The 16,199-nt window shown below is 36.1% G+C and overlaps 13 pseudogenes; all 13 read right to left on the bottom strand.

The window, feature by feature from the left end:
* Nucleotides 1–753: 753 nt before the first annotated feature.
* On the bottom strand, nucleotides 754–872 carry LOC145646405 (5S ribosomal RNA; annotated as a pseudogene).
* Nucleotides 873–1,978: 1,106 nt separating this feature from the next.
* On the bottom strand, nucleotides 1,979–2,097 carry LOC145646403 (5S ribosomal RNA; annotated as a pseudogene).
* Nucleotides 2,098–3,203: 1,106 nt separating this feature from the next.
* On the bottom strand, nucleotides 3,204–3,322 carry LOC145646402 (5S ribosomal RNA; annotated as a pseudogene).
* Nucleotides 3,323–4,428: 1,106 nt separating this feature from the next.
* Nucleotides 4,429–4,547, bottom strand: LOC145646401 (5S ribosomal RNA; annotated as a pseudogene).
* A 1,106-nt stretch (nucleotides 4,548–5,653) lies between these two features.
* LOC145646400 (5S ribosomal RNA) lies at nucleotides 5,654–5,772 on the bottom strand (annotated as a pseudogene).
* Nucleotides 5,773–6,878: 1,106 nt separating this feature from the next.
* Nucleotides 6,879–6,997, bottom strand: LOC145646399 (5S ribosomal RNA; annotated as a pseudogene).
* A 1,106-nt stretch (nucleotides 6,998–8,103) lies between these two features.
* LOC145646398 (5S ribosomal RNA) lies at nucleotides 8,104–8,222 on the bottom strand (annotated as a pseudogene).
* A 1,106-nt stretch (nucleotides 8,223–9,328) lies between these two features.
* LOC145646397 (5S ribosomal RNA) lies at nucleotides 9,329–9,447 on the bottom strand (annotated as a pseudogene).
* Nucleotides 9,448–10,553: 1,106 nt separating this feature from the next.
* On the bottom strand, nucleotides 10,554–10,672 carry LOC145646396 (5S ribosomal RNA; annotated as a pseudogene).
* A 1,106-nt stretch (nucleotides 10,673–11,778) lies between these two features.
* On the bottom strand, nucleotides 11,779–11,897 carry LOC145646395 (5S ribosomal RNA; annotated as a pseudogene).
* A 1,107-nt stretch (nucleotides 11,898–13,004) lies between these two features.
* Nucleotides 13,005–13,123, bottom strand: LOC145646394 (5S ribosomal RNA; annotated as a pseudogene).
* Nucleotides 13,124–14,229: 1,106 nt separating this feature from the next.
* Nucleotides 14,230–14,348, bottom strand: LOC145646392 (5S ribosomal RNA; annotated as a pseudogene).
* Nucleotides 14,349–15,454: 1,106 nt separating this feature from the next.
* On the bottom strand, nucleotides 15,455–15,573 carry LOC145646391 (5S ribosomal RNA; annotated as a pseudogene).
* Between the last annotated feature and the right edge of the window lie 626 nt (nucleotides 15,574–16,199).

Below are 16,199 nucleotides of genomic sequence, written 5' to 3'. Positions count from 1 at the left end.
TCCCAGGTGCTAACAGATAGTTTTTTTTAATTAATCACTGCATTTCACATCCTAGCATGTCATCTTGACAGTAAATTAAAGTGATGCAAGAGAAGCTTACAGCATCTCGTAGTCCAATGTGCTAACATATAGTTTTTTGATGAATCACTGCACTTCACATTCAGGCATGTGAGTTGGAGAGTAAATGAAAGTGATGCAAAAAAAACTTACAGCATCTGCTATTCCCAGGTGCTAACAGATAGTTTGAGTTAATTATTCACTGCACTTCAAATTTGAACATGATAGCTTGAACATAAATTAAAGGGATGCAATACAATCTTACAGCACCTGCTATTCCCTGGTACTAAAATATTTCTATTTAATCTGTACACTTCACATACAAGCTTGTCAGTTGCAGATTAAAGTAAAGTGATGCAACAAAAACTTACAGCATTTGCTATTCCCAGGTGCTAACAGATAGTTTTTTTAATTAATCACTGCACTTCACATCCTAGCATGTCATCTTGAAAGTAAATTAAAGTGATGCAAGAGAAGCTTACAGCATCTCGTAGTCCAAGGTGCTAACAGATAGATTTTTGAGGAATCACTGCACTTCACATTCAGGCATGTGAGTTGGAGAGTAAATGAAAGTGATGCAAAAAAAACTTACAGCATCTGCTATTCCCAGGTGCTAACAGATAGTTTTTTTTATTAATCACTGCACTTCACATTTGAGCATGTCAGCTTGAAAGTAAATTAAAGTGATGCAAGAAAAGCTTACAGCACCTGGTATTCCTAGGTAGGGTCCCACCTCAGTACTATTCAGGCCCAAACTTGCTTAGCTTCCAAGGTCAGATGAGATTGGGCGTTCTCAAGCTGGTGTGGCCGTAAGCCTTAAACACTTACTCAAATTGCCTAATCATAGCAAATATGATCAAAGACCAATCTGACAATTTTTTTTATTAATCCCTGCACTTGACATTCTAGAATGTTATCTTGAATGTAATGAAATGATCCAATAAAAGCTTACAATACGGAGCTGGTATACTGAGGCACTAATTATTCACTGCACTTCAAATTTGAACATGATAGATTGAACATAAATTAAAGGGATGCAAACAATCTTACAGCACCTGCTATTCCCTGGTACTAAAATATTTCTATTTAATCTGTACACTTCACATACAAGCTTGTCAGTTGTAGATTAAAGTAAAGTGATGCAACAAAAACTTACAGCATCTGCTATTCCCAGGTGCTAACAGATAGTTTTTTTTAATTAATCACTGCATTTCACATCCTAGCATGTCATCTTGACAGTAAATTAAAGTGATGCAAGAGAAGCTTACAGCATCTCGTAGTCCAATGTGCTAACATATAGTTTTTTGATGAATCACTGCACTTCACATTCAGGCATGTGAGTTGGAGAGTAAATGAAAGTGATGCAAAAAAAACTTACAGCATCTGCTATTCCCAGGTGCTAACAGATAGTTTGAGTTAATTATTCACTGCACTTCAAATTTGAACATGATAGCTTGAACATAAATTAAAGGGATGCAATACAATCTTACAGCACCTGCTATTCCCTGGTACTAAAATATTTCTATTTAATCTGTACACTTCACATACAAGCTTGTCAGTTGCAGATTAAAGTAAAGTGATGCAACAAAAACTTACAGCATTTGCTATTCCCAGGTGCTAACAGATAGTTTTTTTAATTAATCACTGCAATTCACATCCTAGCATGTCATCTTGAAAGTAAATTAAAGTGATGCAAGAGAAGCTTACAGCATCTCGTAGTCCAAGGTGCTAACAGATAGATTTTTGAGGAATCACTGCACTTCACATTCAGGCATGTGAGTTGGAGAGTAAATGAAAGTGATGCAAAAAAAACTTACAGCATCTGCTATTCCCAGGTGCTCACAGATAGTTTTTTTTATTAATCACTGCACTTCACATTTGAGCATGTCAGCTTGAAAGTAAATTAAAGTGATGCAAGAAAAGCTTACAGCACCTGGTATTCCTAGGTAGGGTCCCACCTCAGTACTATTCAGGCCCAAACTTGCTTAGCTTCCAAGGTCAGATGAGATTGGGCGTTCTCAAGCTGGTGTGGCCGTAAGCCTGAAACACTTACTCAAATTGCCTAATCATAGCAAATATGATCAAAGACCAATCTGACAATTTTTTTTATTAATCCCTGCACTTGACATTCTAGAATGTTATCTTGAATGTAATTAAATGATGCAATAAAAGCTTACAATACGGAGCTGGTATAATGAGGCACTAATTATTCACTGCACTTCAAATTTGAACATGATAGATTGAACATAAATTAAAGGGATGCAAACAATCTTACAGCACCTGCTATTCCCTGGTACTAAAATATTTCTATTTAATCTGTACACTTCACATACAAGCTTGTCAGTTGCAGATTAAAGTAAAGTGATGCAACAAAAACTTACAGCATCTGCTATTCCCAGGTGCTAACAGATAGTTTTTTTTAATTAATCACTGCATTTCACATCCTAGCATGTCATCTTGACAGTAAATTAAAGTGATGCAAGAGAAGCTTACAGCATCTCGTAGTCCAATGTGCTAACATATAGTTTTTTGATGAATCACTGCACTTCACATTCAGGCATGTGAGTTGGAGAGTAAATGAAAGTGATGCAAAAAAAACTTACAGCATCTGCTATTCCCAGGTGCTAACAGATAGTTTGAGTTAATTATTCACTGCACTTCAAATTTGAACATGATAGCTTGAACATAAATTAAAGGGATGCAATACAATCTTACAGCACCTGCTATTCCCTGGTACTAAAATATTTCTATTTAATCTGTACACTTCACATACAAGCTTGTCAGTTGCAGATTAAAGTAAAGTGATGCAACAAAAACTTACAGCATTTGCTATTCCCAGGTGCTAACAGATAGTTTTTTTAATTAATCACTGCACTTCACATCCTAGCATGTCATCTTGAAAGTAAATTAAAGTGATGCAAGAGAAGCTTACAGCATCTCGTAGTCCAAGGTGCTAACAGATAGATTTTTGAGGAATCACTGCACTTCACATTCAGGCATGTGAGTTGGAGAGTAAATGAAAGTGATGCAAAAAAAACTTACAGCATCTGCTATTCCCAGGTGCTAACAGATAGTTTTTTTTATTAATCACTGCACTTCACATTTGAGCATGTCAGCTTGAAAGTAAATTAAAGTGATGCAAGAAAAGCTTACAGCACCTGGTATTCCTAGGTAGGGTCCCACCTCAGTACTATTCAGGCCCAAACTTGCTTAGCTTCCAAGGTCAGATGAGATTGGGCGTTCTCAAGCTGGTGTGGCCGTAAGCCTTAAACACTTACTCAAATTGCCTAATCATAGCAAATATGATCAAAGACCAATCTGACAATTTTTTTTATTAATCCCTGCACTTGACATTCTAGAATGTTATCTTGAATGTAATGAAATGATCCAATAAAAGCTTACAATACGGAGCTGGTATACTGAGGCACTAATTATTCACTGCACTTCAAATTTGAACATGATAGATTGAACATAAATTAAAGGGATGCAAACAATCTTACAGCACCTGCTATTCCCTGGTACTAAAATATTTCTATTTAATCTGTACACTTCACATACAAGCTTGTCAGTTGTAGATTAAAGTAAAGTGATGCAACAAAAACTTACAGCATCTGCTATTCCCAGGTGCTAACAGATAGTTTTTTTTAATTAATCACTGCATTTCACATCCTAGCATGTCATCTTGACAGTAAATTAAAGTGATGCAAGAGAAGCTTACAGCATCTCGTAGTCCAATGTGCTAACATATAGTTTTTTGATGAATCACTGCACTTCACATTCAGGCATGTGAGTTGGAGAGTAAATGAAAGTGATGCAAAAAAAACTTACAGCATCTGCTATTCCCAGGTGCTAACAGATAGTTTGAGTTAATTATTCACTGCACTTCAAATTTGAACATGATAGCTTGAACATAAATTAAAGGGATGCAATACAATCTTACAGCACCTGCTATTCCCTGGTACTAAAATATTTCTATTTAATCTGTACACTTCACATACAAGCTTGTCAGTTGCAGATTAAAGTAAAGTGATGCAACAAAAACTTACAGCATTTGCTATTCCCAGGTGCTAACAGATAGTTTTTTTAATTAATCACTGCAATTCACATCCTAGCATGTCATCTTGAAAGTAAATTAAAGTGATGCAAGAGAAGCTTACAGCATCTCGTAGTCCAAGGTGCTAACAGATAGATTTTTGAGGAATCACTGCACTTCACATTCAGGCATGTGAGTTGGAGAGTAAATGAAAGTGATGCAAAAAAAACTTACAGCATCTGCTATTCCCAGGTGCTCACAGATAGTTTTTTTTATTAATCACTGCACTTCACATTTGAGCATGTCAGCTTGAAAGTAAATTAAAGTGATGCAAGAAAAGCTTACAGCACCTGGTATTCCTAGGTAGGGTCCCACCTCAGTACTATTCAGGCCCAAACTTGCTTAGCTTCCAAGGTCAGATGAGATTGGGCGTTCTCAAGCTGGTGTGGCCGTAAGCCTTAAACACTTACTCAAATTGCCTAATCATAGCAAATATGATCAAAGACCAATCTGACAATTTTTTTTATTAATCCCTGCACTTGACATTCTAGAATGTTATCTTGAATGTAATGAAATGATCCAATAAAAGCTTACAATACGGAGCTGGTATACTGAGGCACTAATTATTCACTGCACTTCAAATTTGAACATGATAGATTGAACATAAATTAAAGGGATGCAAACAATCTTACAGCACCTGCTATTCCCTGGTACTAAAATATTTCTATTTAATCTGTACACTTCACATACAAGCTTGTCAGTTGTAGATTAAAGTAAAGTGATGCAACAAAAACTTACAGCATCTGCTATTCCCAGGTGCTAACAGATAGTTTTTTTTAATTAATCACTGCATTTCACATCCTAGCATGTCATCTTGACAGTAAATTAAAGTGATGCAAGAGAAGCTTACAGCATCTCGTAGTCCAATGTGCTAACATACAGTTTTTTGATGAATCACTGCACTTCACATTCAGGCATGTGAGTTGGAGAGTAAATGAAAGTGATGCAAAAAAAACTTACAGCATCTGCTATTCCCAGGTGCTAACAGATAGTTTGAGTTAATTATTCACTGCACTTCAAATTTGAACATGATAGCTTGAACATAAATTAAAGGGATGCAATACAATCTTACAGCACCTGCTATTCCCTGGTACTAAAATATTTCTATTTAATCTGTACACTTCACATACAAGCTTGTCAGTTGCAGATTAAAGTAAAGTGATGCAACAAAAACTTACAGCATTTGCTATTCCCAGGTGCTAACAGATAGTTTTTTTAATTAATCACTGCAATTCACATCCTAGCATGTCATCTTGAAAGTAAATTAAAGTGATGCAAGAGAAGCTTACAGCATCTCGTAGTCCAAGGTGCTAACAGATAGATTTTTGAGGAATCACTGCACTTCACATTCAGGCATGTGAGTTGGAGAGTAAATGAAAGTGATGCAAAAAAAACTTACAGCATCTGCTATTCCCAGGTGCTCACAGATAGTTTTTTTTATTAATCACTGCACTTCACATTTGAGCATGTCAGCTTGAAAGTAAATTAAAGTGATGCAAGAAAAGCTTACAGCACCTGGTATTCCTAGGTAGGGTCCCACCTCAGTACTATTCAGGCCCAAACTTGCTTAGCTTCCAAGGTCAGATGAGATTGGGCGTTCTCAAGCTGGTGTGGCCGTAAGCCTGAAACACTTACTCAAATTGCCTAATCATAGCAAATATGATCAAAGACCAATCTGACAATTTTTTTTATTAATCCCTGCACTTGACATTCTAGAATGTTATCTTGAATGTAATTAAATGATGCAATAAAAGCTTACAATACGGAGCTGGTATAATGAGGCACTAATTATTCACTGCACTTCAAATTTGAACATGATAGATTGAACATAAATTAAAGGGATGCAAACAATCTTACAGCACCTGCTATTCCCTGGTACTAAAATATTTCTATTTAATCTGTACACTTCACATACAAGCTTGTCAGTTGCAGATTAAAGTAAAGTGATGCAACAAAAACTTACAGCATCTGCTATTCCCAGGTGCTAACAGATAGTTTTTTTTAATTAATCACTGCATTTCACATCCTAGCATGTCATCTTGACAGTAAATTAAAGTGATGCAAGAGAAGCTTACAGCATCTCGTAGTCCAATGTGCTAACATATAGTTTTTTGATGAATCACTGCACTTCACATTCAGGCATGTGAGTTGGAGAGTAAATGAAAGTGATGCAAAAAAAACTTACAGCATCTGCTATTCCCAGGTGCTAACAGATAGTTTGAGTTAATTATTCACTGCACTTCAAATTTGAACATGATAGCTTGAACATAAATTAAAGGGATGCAATACAATCTTACAGCACCTGCTATTCCCTGGTACTAAAATATTTCTATTTAATCTGTACACTTCACATACAAGCTTGTCAGTTGCAGATTAAAGTAAAGTGATGCAACAAAAACTTACAGCATTTGCTATTCCCAGGTGCTAACAGATAGTTTTTTTAATTAATCACTGCAATTCACATCCTAGCATGTCATCTTGAAAGTAAATTAAAGTGATGCAAGAGAAGCTTACAGCATCTCGTAGTCCAAGGTGCTAACAGATAGATTTTTGAGGAATCACTGCACTTCACATTCAGGCATGTGAGTTGGAGAGTAAATGAAAGTGATGCAAAAAAAACTTACAGCATCTGCTATTCCCAGGTGCTCACAGATAGTTTTTTTTATTAATCACTGCACTTCACATTTGAGCATGTCAGCTTGAAAGTAAATTAAAGTGATGCAAGAAAAGCTTACAGCACCTGGTATTCCTAGGTAGGGTCCCACCTCAGTACTATTCAGGCCCAAACTTGCTTAGCTTCCAAGGTCAGATGAGATTGGGCGTTCTCAAGCTGGTGTGGCCGTAAGCCTGAAACACTTACTCAAATTGCCTAATCATAGCAAATATGATCAAAGACCAATCTGACAATTTTTTTTATTAATCCCTGCACTTGACATTCTAGAATGTTATCTTGAATGTAATTAAATGATGCAATAAAAGCTTACAATACGGAGCTGGTATACTGAGGCACTAATTATTCACTGCACTTCAAATTTGAACATGATAGATTGAACATAAATTAAAGGGATGCAAACAATCTTACAGCACCTGCTATTCCCTGGTACTAAAATATTTCTATTTAATCTGTACACTTCACATACAAGCTTGTCAGTTGCAGATTAAAGTAAAGTGATGCAACAAAAACTTACAGCATCTGCTATTCCCAGGTGCTAACAGATAGTTTTTTTTAATTAATCACTGCATTTCACATCCTAGCATGTCATCTTGACAGTAAATTAAAGTGATGCAAGAGAAGCTTACAGCATCTCGTAGTCCAATGTGCTAACATATAGTTTTTTGATGAATCACTGCACTTCACATTCAGGCATGTGAGTTGGAGAGTAAATGAAAGTGATGCAAAAAAAACTTACAGCATCTGCTATTCCCAGGTGCTAACAGATAGTTTGAGTTAATTATTCACTGCACTTCAAATTTGAACATGATAGCTTGAACATAAATTAAAGGGATGCAATACAATCTTACAGCACCTGCTATTCCCTGGTACTAAAATATTTCTATTTAATCTGTACACTTCACATACAAGCTTGTCAGTTGCAGATTAAAGTAAAGTGATGCAACAAAAACTTACAGCATTTGCTATTCCCAGGTGCTAACAGATAGTTTTTTTAATTAATCACTGCAATTCACATCCTAGCATGTCATCTTGAAAGTAAATTAAAGTGATGCAAGAGAAGCTTACAGCATCTCGTAGTCCAAGGTGCTAACAGATAGATTTTTGAGGAATCACTGCACTTCACATTCAGGCATGTGAGTTGGAGAGTAAATGAAAGTGATGCAAAAAAAACTTACAGCATCTGCTATTCCCAGGTGCTCACAGATAGTTTTTTTTATTAATCACTGCACTTCACATTTGAGCATGTCAGCTTGAAAGTAAATTAAAGTGATGCAAGAAAAGCTTACAGCACCTGGTATTCCTAGGTAGGGTCCCACCTCAGTACTATTCAGGCCCAAACTTGCTTAGCTTCCAAGGTCAGATGAGATTGGGCGTTCTCAAGCTGGTGTGGCCGTAAGCCTGAAACACTTACTCAAATTGCCTAATCATAGCAAATATGATCAAAGACCAATCTGACAATTTTTTTTATTAATCCCTGCACTTGACATTCTAGAATGTTATCTTGAATGTAATTAAATGATGCAATAAAAGCTTACAATACGGAGCTGGTATACTGAGGCACTAATTATTCACTGCACTTCAAATTTGAACATGATAGATTGAACATAAATTAAAGGGATGCAAACAATCTTACAGCACCTGCTATTCCCTGGTACTAAAATATTTCTATTTAATCTGTACACTTCACATACAAGCTTGTCAGTTGCAGATTAAAGTAAAGTGATGCAACAAAAACTTACAGCATCTGCTATTCCCAGGTGCTAACAGATAGTTTTTTTTAATGAATCACTGCATTTCACATCCTAGCATGTCATCTTGACAGTAAATTAAAGTGATGCAAGAGAAGCTTACAGCATCTCGTAGTCCAATGTGCTAACATATAGTTTTTTGATGAATCACTGCACTTCACATTCAGGCATGTGAGTTGGAGAGTAAATGAAAGTGATGCAAAAAAAACTTACAGCATCTGCTATTCCCAGGTGCTAACAGATAGTTTGAGTTAATTATTCACTGCACTTCAAATTTGAACATGATAGCTTGAACATAAATTAAAGGGATGCAATACAATCTTACAGCACCTGCTATTCCCTGGTACTAAAATATTTCTATTTAATCTGTACACTTCACATACAAGCTTGTCAGTTGCAGATTAAAGTAAAGTGATGCAACAAAAACTTACAGCATTTGCTATTCCCAGGTGCTAACAGATAGTTTTTTTAATTAATCACTGCAATTCACATCCTAGCATGTCATCTTGAAAGTAAATTAAAGTGATGCAAGAGAAGCTTACAGCATCTCGTAGTCCAAGGTGCTAACAGATAGATTTTTGAGGAATCACTGCACTTCACATTCAGGCATGTGAGTTGGAGAGTAAATGAAAGTGATGCAAAAAAAACTTACAGCATCTGCTATTCCCAGGTGCTAACAGATAGTTTTTTTTATTAATCACTGCACTTCACATTTGAGCATGTCAGCTTGAAAGTAAATTAAAGTGATGCAAGAAAAGCTTACAGCACCTGGTATTCCTAGGTAGGGTCCCACCTCAGTACTATTCAGGCCCAAACTTGCTTAGCTTCCAAGGTCAGATGAGATTGGGCGTTCTCAAGCTGGTGTGGCCGTAAGCCTTAAACACTTACTCAAATTGCCTAATCATCGCAAATATGATCAAAGACCAATCTGACATTTTTTTTTATTAATCCCTGCACTTGACATTCTAGAATGTTATCTTGAATGTAATTAAATGATGCAATAAAAGCTTACAATACGGAGCTGGTATACTGAGGCACAAATTATTCACTGCACTTCAAATTTGAACATGATAGATTGAACATAAATTAAAGGGATGCAAACAATCTTACAGCACCTGCTATTCCCTGGTACTAAAATATTTCTATTTAATCTGTACACTTCACATACAAGCTTGTCAGTTGTAGATTAAAGTAAAGTGATGCAACAAAAACTTACAGCATCTGCTATTCCCAGGTGCTAACAGATAGTTTTTTTTAATTAATCACTGCATTTCACATCCTAGCATGTCATCTTGACAGTAAATTAAAGTGATGCAAGAGAAGCTTACAGCATCTCGTAGTCCAATGTGCTAACATATAGTTTTTTGATGAATCACTGCACTTCACATTCAGGCATGTGAGTTGGAGAGTAAATGAAAGTGATGCAAAAAAAACTTACAGCATCTGCTATTCCCAGGTGCTAACAGATAGTTTGAGTTAATTATTCACTGCACTTCAAATTTGAACATGATAGCTTGAACATAAATTAAAGGGATGCAATACAATCTTACAGCACCTGCTATTCCCTGGTACTAAAATATTTCTATTTAATCTGTACACTTCACATACAAGCTTGTCAGTTGCAGATTAAAGTAAAGTGATGCAACAAAAACTTACAGCATTTGCTATTCCCAGGTGCTAACAGATAGTTTTTTTAATTAATCACTGCACTTCACATCCTAGCATGTCATCTTGAAAGTAAATTAAAGTGATGCAAGAGAAGCTTACAGCATCTCGTAGTCCAAGGTGCTAACAGATAGATTTTTGAGGAATCACTGCACTTCACATTCAGGCATGTGAGTTGGAGAGTAAATGAAAGTGATGCAAAAAAAACTTACAGCATCTGCTATTCCCAGGTGCTAACAGATAGTTTTTTTTATTAATCACTGCACTTCACATTTGAGCATGTCAGCTTGAAAGTAAATTAAAGTGATGCAAGAAAAGCTTACAGCACCTGGTATTCCTAGGTAGGGTCCCACCTCAGTACTATTCAGGCCCAAACTTGCTTAGCTTCCAAGGTCAGATGAGATTGGGCGTTCTCAAGCTGGTGTGGCCGTAAGCCTTAAACACTTACTCAAATTGCCTAATCATAGCAAATATGATCAAAGACCAATCTGACAATTTTTTTTATTAATCCCTGCACTTGACATTCTAGAATGTTATCTTGAATGTAATTAAATGATCCAATAAAAGCTTACAATACGGAGCTGGTATACTGAGGCACTAATTATTCACTGCACTTCAAATTTGAACATGATAGATTGAACATAAATTAAAGGGATGCAAACAATCTTACAGCACCTGCTATTCCCTGGTACTAAAATATTTCTATTTAATCTGTACACTTCACATACAAGCTTGTCAGTTGTAGATTAAAGTAAAGTGATGCAACAAAAACTTACAGCATCTGCTATTCCCAGGTGCTAACAGATAGTTTTTTTTAATTAATCACTGCATTTCACATCCTAGCATGTCATCTTGACAGTAAATTAAAGTGATGCAAGAGAAGCTTACAGCATCTCGTAGTCCAATGTGCTAACATATAGTTTTTTGATGAATCACTGCACTTCACATTCAGGCATGTGAGTTGGAGAGTAAATGAAAGTGATGCAAAAAAAACTTACAGCATCTGCTATTCCCAGGTGCTAACAGATAGTTTGAGTTAATTATTCACTGCACTTCAAATTTGAACATGATAGCTTGAACATAAATTAAAGGGATGCAATACAATCTTACAGCACCTGCTATTCCCTGGTACTAAAATATTTCTATTTAATCTGTACACTTCACATACAAGCTTGTCAGTTGCAGATTAAAGTAAAGTGATGCAACAAAAACTTACAGCATTTGCTATTCCCAGGTGCTAACAGATAGTTTTTTTAATTAATCACTGCACTTCACATCCTAGCATGTCATCTTGAAAGTAAATTAAAGTGATGCAAGAGAAGCTTACAGCATCTCGTAGTCCAAGGTGCTAACAGATAGATTTTTGAGGAATCACTGCACTTCACATTCAGGCATGTGAGTTGGAGAGTAAATGAAAGTGATGCAAAAAAAACTTACAGCATCTGCTATTCCCAGGTGCTAACAGATAGTTTTTTTTATTAATCACTGCACTTCACATTTGAGCATGTCAGCTTGAAAGTAAATTAAAGTGATGCAAGAAAAGCTTACAGCACCTGGTATTCCTAGGTAGGGTCCCACCTCAGTACTATTCAGGCCCAAACTTGCTTAGCTTCCAAGGTCAGATGAGATTGGGCGTTCTCAAGCTGGTGTGGCCGTAAGCCTTAAACACTTACTCAAATTGCCTAATCATAGCAAATATGATCAAAGACCAATCTGACAATTTTTTTTATTAATCCCTGCACTTGACATTCTAGAATGTTATCTTGAATGTAATTAAATGATCCAATAAAAGCTTACAATACGGAGCTGGTATACTGAGGCACTAATTATTCACTGCACTTCAAATTTGAACATGATAGATTGAACATAAATTAAAGGGATGCAAACAATCTTACAGCACCTGCTATTCCCTGGTACTAAAATATTTCTATTTAATCTGTACACTTCACATACAAGCTTGTCAGTTGTAGATTAAAGTAAAGTGATGCAACAAAAACTTACAGCATCTGCTATTCCCAGATGCTAACAGATAGTTTTTTTTAATTAATCACTGCATTTCACATCCTAGCATGTCATCTTGACAGTAAATTAAAGTGATGCAAGAGAAGCTTACAGCATCTCGTAGTCCAATGTGCTAACATATAGTTTTTTTGATGAATCACTGCACTTCACATTCAGGCATGTGAGTTGGAGAGTAAATGAAAGTGATGCAAAAAAAACTTACAGCATCTGCTATTCCCAGGTGCTAACAGATAGTTTGAGTTAATTATTCACTGCACTTCAAATTTGAACATGATAGCTTGAACATAAATTAAAGGGATGCAATACAATCTTACAGCACCTGCTATTCCCTGGTACTAAAATATTTCTATTTAATCTGTACACTTCACATACAAGCTTGTCAGTTGCAGATTAAAGTAAAGTGATGCAACAAAAACTTACAGCATTTGCTATTCCCAGGTGCTAACAGATAGTTTTTTTAATTAATCACTGCACTTCACATCCTAGCATGTCATCTTGAAAGTAAATTAAAGTGATGCAAGAGAAGCTTACAGCATCTCGTAGTCCAAGGTGCTAACAGATAGATTTTTGAGGAATCACTGCACTTCACATTCAGGCATGTGAGTTGGAGAGTAAATGAAAGTGATGCAAAAAAAACTTACAGCATCTGCTATTCCCAGGTGCTAACAGATAGTTTTTTTTATTAATCACTGCACTTCACATTTGAGCATGTCAGCTTGAAAGTAAATTAAAGTGATGCAAGAAAAGCTTACAGCACCTGGTATTCCTAGGTAGGGTCCCACCTCAGTACTATTCAGGCCCAAACTTGCTTAGCTTCCAAGGTCAGATGAGATTGGGCGTTCTCAAGCTGGTGTGGCCGTAAGCCTTAAACACTTACTCAAATTGCCTAATCATAGCAAATATGATCAAAGACCAATCTGACAATTTTTTTTATTAATCCCTGCACTTGACATTCTAGAATGTTATCTTGAATGTAATTAAATGATGCAATAAAAGCTTACAATACGGAGCTGGTATACTGAGGCACTAATTATTCACTGCACTTCAAATTTGAACATGATAGATTGAACATAAATTAAAGGGATGCAAACAATCTTACAGCACCTGCTATTCCCTGGTACTAAAATATTTCTATTTAATCTGTACACTTCACATACAAGCTTGTCAGTTGCAGATTAAAGTAAAGTGATGCAACAAAAACTTACAGCATCTGCTATTCCCAGGTGCTAACAGATAGTTTTTTTTAATTAATCACTGCATTTCACATCCTAGCATGTCATCTTGACAGTAAATTAAAGTGATGCAAGAGAAGCTTACAGCATCTCGTAGTCCAATGTGCTAACATATAGTTTTTTGATGAATCACTGCACTTCACATTCAGGCATGTGAGTTGGAGAGTAAATGAAAGTGATGCAAAAAAAACTTACAGCATCTGCTATTCCCAGGTGCTAACAGATAGTTTGAGTTAATTATTCACTGCACTTCAAATTTGAACATGATAGCTTGAACATAAATTAAAGGGATGCAATACAATCTTACAGCACCTGCTATTCCCTGGTACTAAAATATTTCTATTTAATCTGTACACTTCACATACAAGCTTGTCAGTTGCAGATTAAAGTAAAGTGATGCAACAAAAACTTACAGCATTTGCTATTCCCAGGTGCTAACAGATAGTTTTTTTAATTAATCACTGCACTTCACATCCTAGCATGTCATCTTGAAAGTAAATTAAAGTGATGCAAGAGAAGCTTACAGCATCTCGTAGTCCAAGGTGCTAACAGATAGATTTTTGAGGAATCACTGCACTTCACATTCAGGCATGTGAGTTGGAGAGTAAATGAAAGTGATGCAAAAAAAACTTACAGCATCTGCTATTCCCAGGTGCTAACAGATAGTTTTTTTTATTAATCACTGCACTTCACATTTGAGCATGTCAGCTTGAAAGTAAATTAAAGTGATGCAAGAAAAGCTTACAGCACCTGGTATTCCTAGGTAGGGTCCCACCTCAGTACTATTCAGGCCCAAACTTGCTTAGCTTCCAAGGTCAGATGAGATTGGGCGTTCTCAAGCTGGTGTGGCCGTAAGCCTTAAACACTTACTCAAATTGCCTAATCATAGCAAATATGATCAAAGACCAATCTGACAATTTTTTTTATTAATCCCTGCACTTGACATTCTAGAATGTTATCTTGAATGTAATTAAATGATGCAATAAAAGCTTACAATACGGAGCTGGTATACTGAGGCACTAATTATTCACTGCACTTCAAATTTGAACATGATAGATTGAACATAAATTAAAGGGATGCAAACAATCTTACAGCACCTGCTATTCCCTGGTACTAAAATATTTCTATTTAATCTGTACACTTCACATACAAGCTTGTCAGTTGCAGATTAAAGTAAAGTGATGCAACAAAAACTTACAGCATCTGCTATTCCCAGGTGCTAACAGATAGTTTTTTTTAATTAATCACTGCATTTCACATCCTAGCATGTCATCTTGACAGTAAATTAAAGTGATGCAAGAGAAGCTTACAGCATCTCGTAGTCCAATGTGCTAACATATAGTTTTTTGATGAATCACTGCACTTCACATTCAGGCATGTGAGTTGGAGAGTAAATGAAAGTGATGCAAAAAAAACTTACAGCATCTGCTATTCCCAGGTGCTAACAGATAGTTTGAGTTAATTATTCACTGCACTTCAAATTTGAACATGATAGCTTGAACATAAATTAAAGGGATGCAATACAATCTTACAGCACCTGCTATTCCCTGGTACTAAAATATTTCTATTTAATCTGTACACTTCACATACAAGCTTGTCAGTTGCAGATTAAAGTAAAGTGATGCAACAAAAACTTACAGCATTTGCTATTCCCAGGTGCTAACAGATAGTTTTTTTAATTAATCACTGCACTTCACATCCTAGCATGTCATCTTGAAAGTAAATTAAAGTGATGCAAGAGAAGCTTACAGCATCTCGTAGTCCAAGGTGCTAACAGATAGATTTTTGAGGAATCACTGCACTTCACATTCAGGCATGTGAGTTGGAGAGTAAATGAAAGTGATGCAAAAAAAACTTACAGCATCTGCTATTCCCAGGTGCTAACAGATAGTTTTTTTTATTAATCACTGCACTTCACATTTGAGCATGTCAGCTTGAAAGTAAATTAAAGTGATGCAAGAAAAGCTTACAGCACCTGGTATTCCTAGGTAGGGTCCCACCTCAGTACTATTCAGGCCCAAACTTGCTTAGCTTCCAAGGTCAGATGAGATTGGGCGTTCTCAAGCTGGTGTGGCCGTAAGCCTTAAACACTTACTCAAATTGCCTAATCATAGCAAATATGATCAAAGACCAATCTGACAATTTTTTTTATTAATCCCTGCACTTGACATTCTAGAATGTTATCTTGAATGTAATTAAATGATCCAATAAAAGCTTACAATACGGAGCTGGTATACTGAGGCACTAATTATTCACTGCACTTCAAATTTGAACATGATAGATTGAACATAAATTAAAGGGATGCAAACAATCTTACAGCACCTGCTATTCCCTGGTACTAAAATATTTCTATTTAATCTGTACACTTCACATACAAGCTTGTCAGTTGCAGATTAAAGTAAAGTGATGCAACAAAAACTTACAGCATCTGCTATTCCCAGGTGCTAACAGATAGTTTTTTTTAATTAATCACTGCATTTCACATCCTAGCATGTCATCTTGACAGTAAATTAAAGTGATGCAAGAGAAGCTTACAGCATCTCGTAGTCCAATGTGCTAACATATAGTTTTTTGATGAATCACTGCACTTCACATTCAGGCATGTGAGTTGGAGAGTAAATGAAAGTGATGCAAAAAAAACTTACAGCATCTGCTATTCCCAGGTGCTAACAGATAGTTTGAGTTAATTATTCACTGCACTTCAAATT

Source organism: Electrophorus electricus, chromosome 13, assembly GCF_041902795.1.
Source record: "Electrophorus electricus isolate QZ-2024a chromosome 13, ASM4190279v1, whole genome shotgun sequence".
Classification (NCBI taxonomy): Eukaryota; Metazoa; Chordata; class Actinopteri; order Gymnotiformes; family Gymnotidae; genus Electrophorus; species Electrophorus electricus.
Note: the sequence above shows the minus strand (reverse complement) of the source record. Positions and strands in the feature narration are given on the sequence as shown.